This window comes from Penaeus vannamei, chromosome 17 (assembly GCF_042767895.1).
Source record: "Penaeus vannamei isolate JL-2024 chromosome 17, ASM4276789v1, whole genome shotgun sequence".
NCBI lineage: Eukaryota > Metazoa > Arthropoda > Malacostraca > Decapoda > Penaeidae > Penaeus > Penaeus vannamei.
In genome coordinates, this window is record NC_091565.1 from 26,202,205 (window position 1) to 26,209,704 (window position 7,500).

The following is a 7,500-nucleotide window of genomic DNA, read 5'->3' on the forward strand; positions in this document are numbered from 1 at the left end:
TAATATAATATAGTATAATAATAGTAATAATAATAATTGGCAGTAATAATTAAAGTAATACTCGAAGTATGAGTATCAATAAAATTGATGCTGTATATATCATTATTAGATTTATTTTAATATATCATAAATATATCACCAGTGATATAATACTGAGGATGGCATTAGTAAAATTATGAATTGAATAATACTAATTGCATTTTTCCAGTATTAAAATCATCATTATCATTTATCATCTCCATTAAAACCACTTGTAGCACCATTTTATTATATGCGGATGGATATTTTGTGGCATTTCCATTCCAGAATGTTTAATGGGCAGCCGCTCTGTCTATTAACACTAACCAAACTGCATTTGATTGTATTTTCCTTTCCACATATGCATCATCATAGGATAAAAAAAGAAGTTTATCCTTAGTATCATCTGTTACAGAGATTGCTACTAATTCATTATTATCAGGTTATATTTTCTATATCATTAACTTAGTTTTTTATCTTATTAATTTCATTTGTTTGTTCTAACAGTTTTCGGTCCATGAATATCTGCAGTCTAAGTGTACTTTCCAAGTAGTAATAAGACCATCACATGCTAGCCAAGGAATTACAGACGGACCCGGAAAGCGCCAGGACACTCGGGGTCTCTTACCCAGCGTTCTTGGCTCGCTCGCATGCCACGGAGCCCAGCACTGCCGTCTTCAGTCAAAAAAAAAAAAAAAAAAAAAAAAAAAAAAAAAAAAAAAAAAAAAAAAAAAAATAGATTCCATGTGGCAGAGGGATTTAGCAGCTATGGAACCATCTGCAAGAAACAGAACTCGTGAACACGACTATGGCTGTTTTTGGTGACTAATGCCTCATCAAGACCGTTTTTCCTTCGACATGGCGAACCAAAGTGCATTGGGAATTATTTTCCAAATCGGAAACCATTCATGTCACTGGATATTGATTCCTGCTGACTGGCCAAACGCATTATGTCTCTTTAAAGCAGAAGAAATTATGCATTTAAGTTTCGATTATTATATTACCCAATCAAACTGTAGTCAAAACAAAATAAGAGAGAGAGAGAAAGAGAGAGAAATGCTGGACAAGATTACTAATAACAATATCTAAATTTATCATATAAAAAGTAATAATATTATTCATATATTTTCTCAAAATAAGAATTCTGGAGGTGTGTTAAAAAGTTCACGGCAGAGCTAGCCACGACACGGCCATTACACGGCTCTTCTGTCTGTGCCTCGTTGCAGGCCGTCGCTGCGAGAACACATTTGCATTTTGTATGATTGATTGATTTTTCTTTTATTGTTATGCGCATTTTATATTTGTATGTGTGCCAACATCTTTTACATATCATAAGCAATATCATATACCCAACTCTATAACCTTCGTTATCAACAACAAACACAACGGTAGTCAATTTGATAACAATCACTGTCGAAAAAAATTGCTGTCCTCATCCGTTTCATTATCATTATTATTATTATTTTCATTATCACTATTTGCTTCAGTATCATCATCATCACGATTATCATTGTTATTATTAATAATATTATTGTGATTGCTATAATTGTTATTATTATAATCACTATAATTAACATTTTATTGTTATTATGATTATCATTATCATTTTTATTGGTATCATCAATATTATTAACATTATTACTATTGTAGATATCATTATAAGTACTATGGTAATTCTTATTATTGTTATTATTATTATTATTATTATTATTATTATTATTATTATTATTATTATTATTATTACATTTATTTTTATTATCGTTATTATTATTACGATTATCTTTAATTACTATTTTCAATATGAATTTGTTATTGTTTTTCTTATCATTTTGAATACTTTTATCATTGTTATTATGATCAACATAATCATTATTATTATTATAAGTTTTTTTATTATCATTATCAGTTTTCCATTGCTATTACTAATATTGTTGTTGTTGTTGTTGTTATTATTATTTCTATTATCATTATCATTATCACAGTTACTGTTATCATATCATTACTGTTATTACTTTTGTATTGACATTATCATTATCATTATTATCATTATTATTTTCAATAACATTATAATTATTGTTAATAATAATGATAATAATAATGATTAGCATTATCATCACTAATGTTATTGGTATTATTATTACTATCATTATCATTATGGTAATTAAAATGTTATCCTTATTGTTATTCTCATTATTATCCTTATTATTAATACTATTATTGTTATTATCATTGTTATAATCATTATTATTACTATTATTATCATCATCATCATTATCATTACTACTATTTTATCATAATAATTGCTATTATTATTAAGAATATCATTATCAATATTAGTATCATTATTATCATTATTATTTTTATCATTATTATCATTATTATTTTTATTATAATCATTTTCATTACCATTTTAATAATTATTGTTATCACTGTTGTTATTGTTATTATTATCGTTATCACAATTGTTATCACTTTCATTTTCATCATCACTTTTATTATTACTACCATAATCATTATTGTCAATACTATTATCATCATCGTTATTAGTATTATCATTATCATTATTGATGTTGCTGTTATCTTTATTGTCATCATTATCATCATCATCATAATCGCTGTTATTATCATCAGTGTTATTATTATTGTTATCATTATCTTTGTTGCTTTTACTTTTATCCTAATCATTGTCTTTATTATTAGTACTACCATCTCTACCACCATCATTATTATCATTATTTATTTATACTAGTATTATCACCGTTATTATTATTACTAACATTACTATTATCATTATCATCATTATTATAAGCTTTGTTATTGTTATCATTATCATTATCATTTCATTCTTCTGCTTCTTTTTATTATCATTTGTATTTTTGTTATCAATAATCTTTTGTTTTTATCATCAGTACCGCCATTTATATTATGTTTCTTCTTCTTCTTATTATTATTATTATTAATATTATTATTATTATTATTATTATTATTATTATTGTTATCATTATTATTATTATTATTATTATTATCCTTATTATTATTATTATTATTATTATTATTATTATCATTATTATTATTGTTGTTATTATTATTATTATTATTATTATTATTATTATTATTATTATTATTATTATTATTATTATTATTATTATTATTAATATTATTATTATTATTATTATTATTATTATTATTATTATCATTGTTATTATTATTATTATTATAGGTGTTGTGTTTTTTGTTATAATTATCATCATCATCATCATCATCATCATCATCATCATCATCATCATCATCATCATCATTATCATTTTTATGATTATGATTATGATTATGATTATTATTATTATTATTATTATCATCATCATCATCATTATTAATATCATGATTATGATTTTGAATTATTTTTGTTATCGGTATTATCTGTTATTAATTTTACAATCATCCTTATTATTATCATTTTTATTATTATCTTTATTCTATCATTATAGTTATCATTATTACTATTACTACTATCACTAATATTACTATTATTACTATCACTAATATTACTATTATTATTATTGTTATCATGATTGTCATTTTATTACCATTACTATCATTGTTATTGTTATATTTATTTACATAATAATTATTACTATCATTATTGTTATTATTATTGTTATTTTATTATTATCAATGTTATTATCAGTATCATTATTAATAGCCGTATCATAATTATCATTATAATAATTATCATTATCATTTTTATCTTTTATCACTATCTTTATTAGTATGATTATTATCATCATTATTATTACTGTTATCATTATTACTGTTTTTGTTGCTATAATTATCATTGTTATTATTGTATTCATTATTATCTTTATCATTAGCATTATTATTATTATCATTATTATCACCATTATTACTGCCGTTATTACTATCATTATTATTTTGATTATTACCATTAGCATTATTATTATTATTATCATTATTATTACTATCAATATTATTATTATTATTACTATTATTGTCATTATTATCATAATAATCATCGAGTAGTTAACAGGAAAGGAGGCACCATGACCCGATGCGGCATAAACATCATGTGACAAAGGGTGACACCACGTGAGAAATCATCAGTGCAAAACAACAAGCAGTTTCAGTGAAACGCAAAGTGTATCAATACGGAAACAAGAAATTCAGTCGGATGACAGGTTTAAAAAGTGAAATGTGATAAATAGTGTTAAAAAAAATTGATGAGACACATAAAAGCCCTCATGCATGCATCTTTCCAACTATAAGAAATAAATAATTGTTAACAGCATAGAGCGTGACCGGATGAGCCTCATATCGAAAATAAAAGGACACGCAATGACGGAGACTGTCGACTAGGACTCGGAGTAGCGTCCAGCAGCCACGTTCCTTTTGGTGGCTCATCCCGAGTAAGTCCTTTTAGTAATTTAGTGTACTATCGTGATGGAATATGGTGGACAGGAATTGGAAATGGAAAACAATAACAAGGGAGTTATTTTTGTATCATGGAAAAGTTATTTTGGAACATAGGGCTAAGAAGAATGTGAAGATTTTATAAACATACAATGAAAAAACTTGATTGATAAATTTAACACAATATTGTGTTAGATGTATCTTTATTAACATTTAATGGAAATAGATAGGTTAGTTTGTAAGTATACTTAAGTAACTGTGTTTTCAAAGATATATAGCTCAACGGAAGTGTGAAGGCAGTGACAAGTCCTGTTGTTGTCCGACAGAGTGTTAGATTGATATTTTGTCTATCAAGTATTTGATTTTGTCATGATTATTAATTTTTTTGCTTAGTGGTTGATTAATATACTAACGTAGAAATACCATTTCGTTTATGCTTATTAAGATTAACTATTTGGTTATTCTTTTGAAATAATATTCATTTCATAGAGTAAATCTATTTGATTTAAGTGTCTGTTTTTTTTTTTTTTTTTTTTTTTTTTTGTAATCATTATTCTTTTGTGTAATTGATTTATGAACTTGGGAGATAAATAATTAATTGTTTGAACTATTTTAATTTGTTTGATAATATTTAGTTCATTAAGATATAACGTAATTTTGAATTATGTTAATTTTGTTTTATCAAGTTTCATGACTGATGATTATATAACAGTGAGTCATAACTGTCTAGTTGTATGTAAAATGTCAAAATCCTAAATAATGTCTTGCATGTTTTTTGTCTGATATAATCTTTGATATTATGATTATTTTTTTACATTACATTGATAATGAATTATTATTTAATAAATTTATTAATTTTCATAAAGATTTAACTCAATCCTTCAATTACACTAATTAAAAGAATAATACTTTGAAAGTACACCCTAATTATTGAAAAGAATTGAAGATGAATTAATCTAACATAATAAGTCTTGATACTGAAAAGCCTTTCATGAATGTTGTGGAATAGAGGGCCACAACATTATCACTGTTATTATTAGCTTCATCCTTTTTGTTATTACTCTTGTTATTGTTGTCATTAATATTATTCTTACCCTTGTTATTATTATCATTATTATTATTATCATTATCATTGTTTTATCATTATTATTATCATTATCATTGTTTTATCATTATTATTATCATTATTATTGTTTTATCATTATTATTATCATTATCATTGTTTCATCATTATTATTATCATTATTATTATTATTATTATTAGTGTTGTTGTTTTTATTATCATGATGAGTATTATTGTTATTGCTATTTCTATTATTATTATTATTATTATTATTATTATTGTTGTTGTTGTTGTTGTTGTTGTTGTTGTTGTTATTATTATTATTATTATTATTATTATTATTATTATTATTATCATAATCATAATCATCATTATTATCATTTTCATCAGTACTGATAACATTATCATTGATGTGATTACCATTATATTTATTACCGTTATTATTATCATTTGTGTTATCATAGCTGTTATAATTATTGTTGTTTTTCCATTGTCATTACATTCATTATCATTATTAACATTATCATTTTTACTTTTTCATCATTATTCTTATCATTATTATCATTATAGTTATCATATTATTATTATCATTATTATCATTATAGTTATTATCATATTATTATAATTATCATCATCTTCATTATCATATTATTATTATTACTATCATAATCAATTTCATTATCAGTCTTATCATTGTTATCTCATTATGTCTATAAGTTTCATCAATTTATTATTATCATTGTTGTTATTGCTATTTTTAATATTACTTCTCTAATTCTTTTAGTTAGTTATATCATCCTTAATATCATTATTACTATCATTATTATTATTGATATTATCTTTGTTATTACCATTGTCATGATTATCATCATGATGATGATTATAATTATGATTATTTTGTTATCAACATCATTATTGTCATTATCTTTACTATTATCATTATCATCACTATTGCTATTATCATTATTATTGTTGTTATTGTCATTATTGGTAACTGTAAAAATAACATTATTATTTTAATTGTTAGCATAAATCGATTAGAATTGTTATCATTAGTATTGCTATCATTATTGTTATTACCATTGTTATTCTATTGTCATTATCATCTATCATCATTATCATTATTACTATGACTCTTGTTATCATTTTTATCATTGTTATTGTTATTGCTAGTATCATTATCATCATTATTATCATTCAATCATGCCCATCATTATGATTATTATTATCATTGATACTGTTATCATTATTACCATTAGCATTATTTTCAATGTTTATTTTCATCTTACATTATTATCATTATCATTACCATCATTATTATCATTTTCATTATCACTATCAATATTTTAATTATTATCATTATTATTATTATAACTGTTGCTGTTTTTATTGTTATTACCATCATTATTATTATTATTACTACTACTACTACTACTACTACTACTACTACTACTACTACTACTACTACTACTACTACTACTACTACTACTATATTCAATATTAGTATTATCATTATTGTCCTTATTAGCATTATCATTGTTTCCATTATCATTATGATTAGCATTATCATTATTGTTATTACTATGATGATGATGTTAATAATAAGGATGATGGTATTTATAGTAATAATAATAATAATAATAATAATAATAATAATAATTATTATTATTATTATTATTATTATTATTGTTATTATTTTTATTATCATTATTATTATTATTGTTATTACTATCATAATTATTGTTTTTATCCTTATTATCATTATTATTTTTGTTGCTATCACCATCATCATTATTTTCATCATTATTGATATTGTTGTTTTCATTATTGTTATCATTCATTATCATTGTTTTATTATTGTGTTTTACTATTATTAATATCACCATAATTATTTCTTTTTGCAATATTATCATTATTATTTTTGTAATCATTATTATTATACTTTGTGTTATTTTTTATCATCTTTTTCATTATCCTTATTATCATTTTTATAA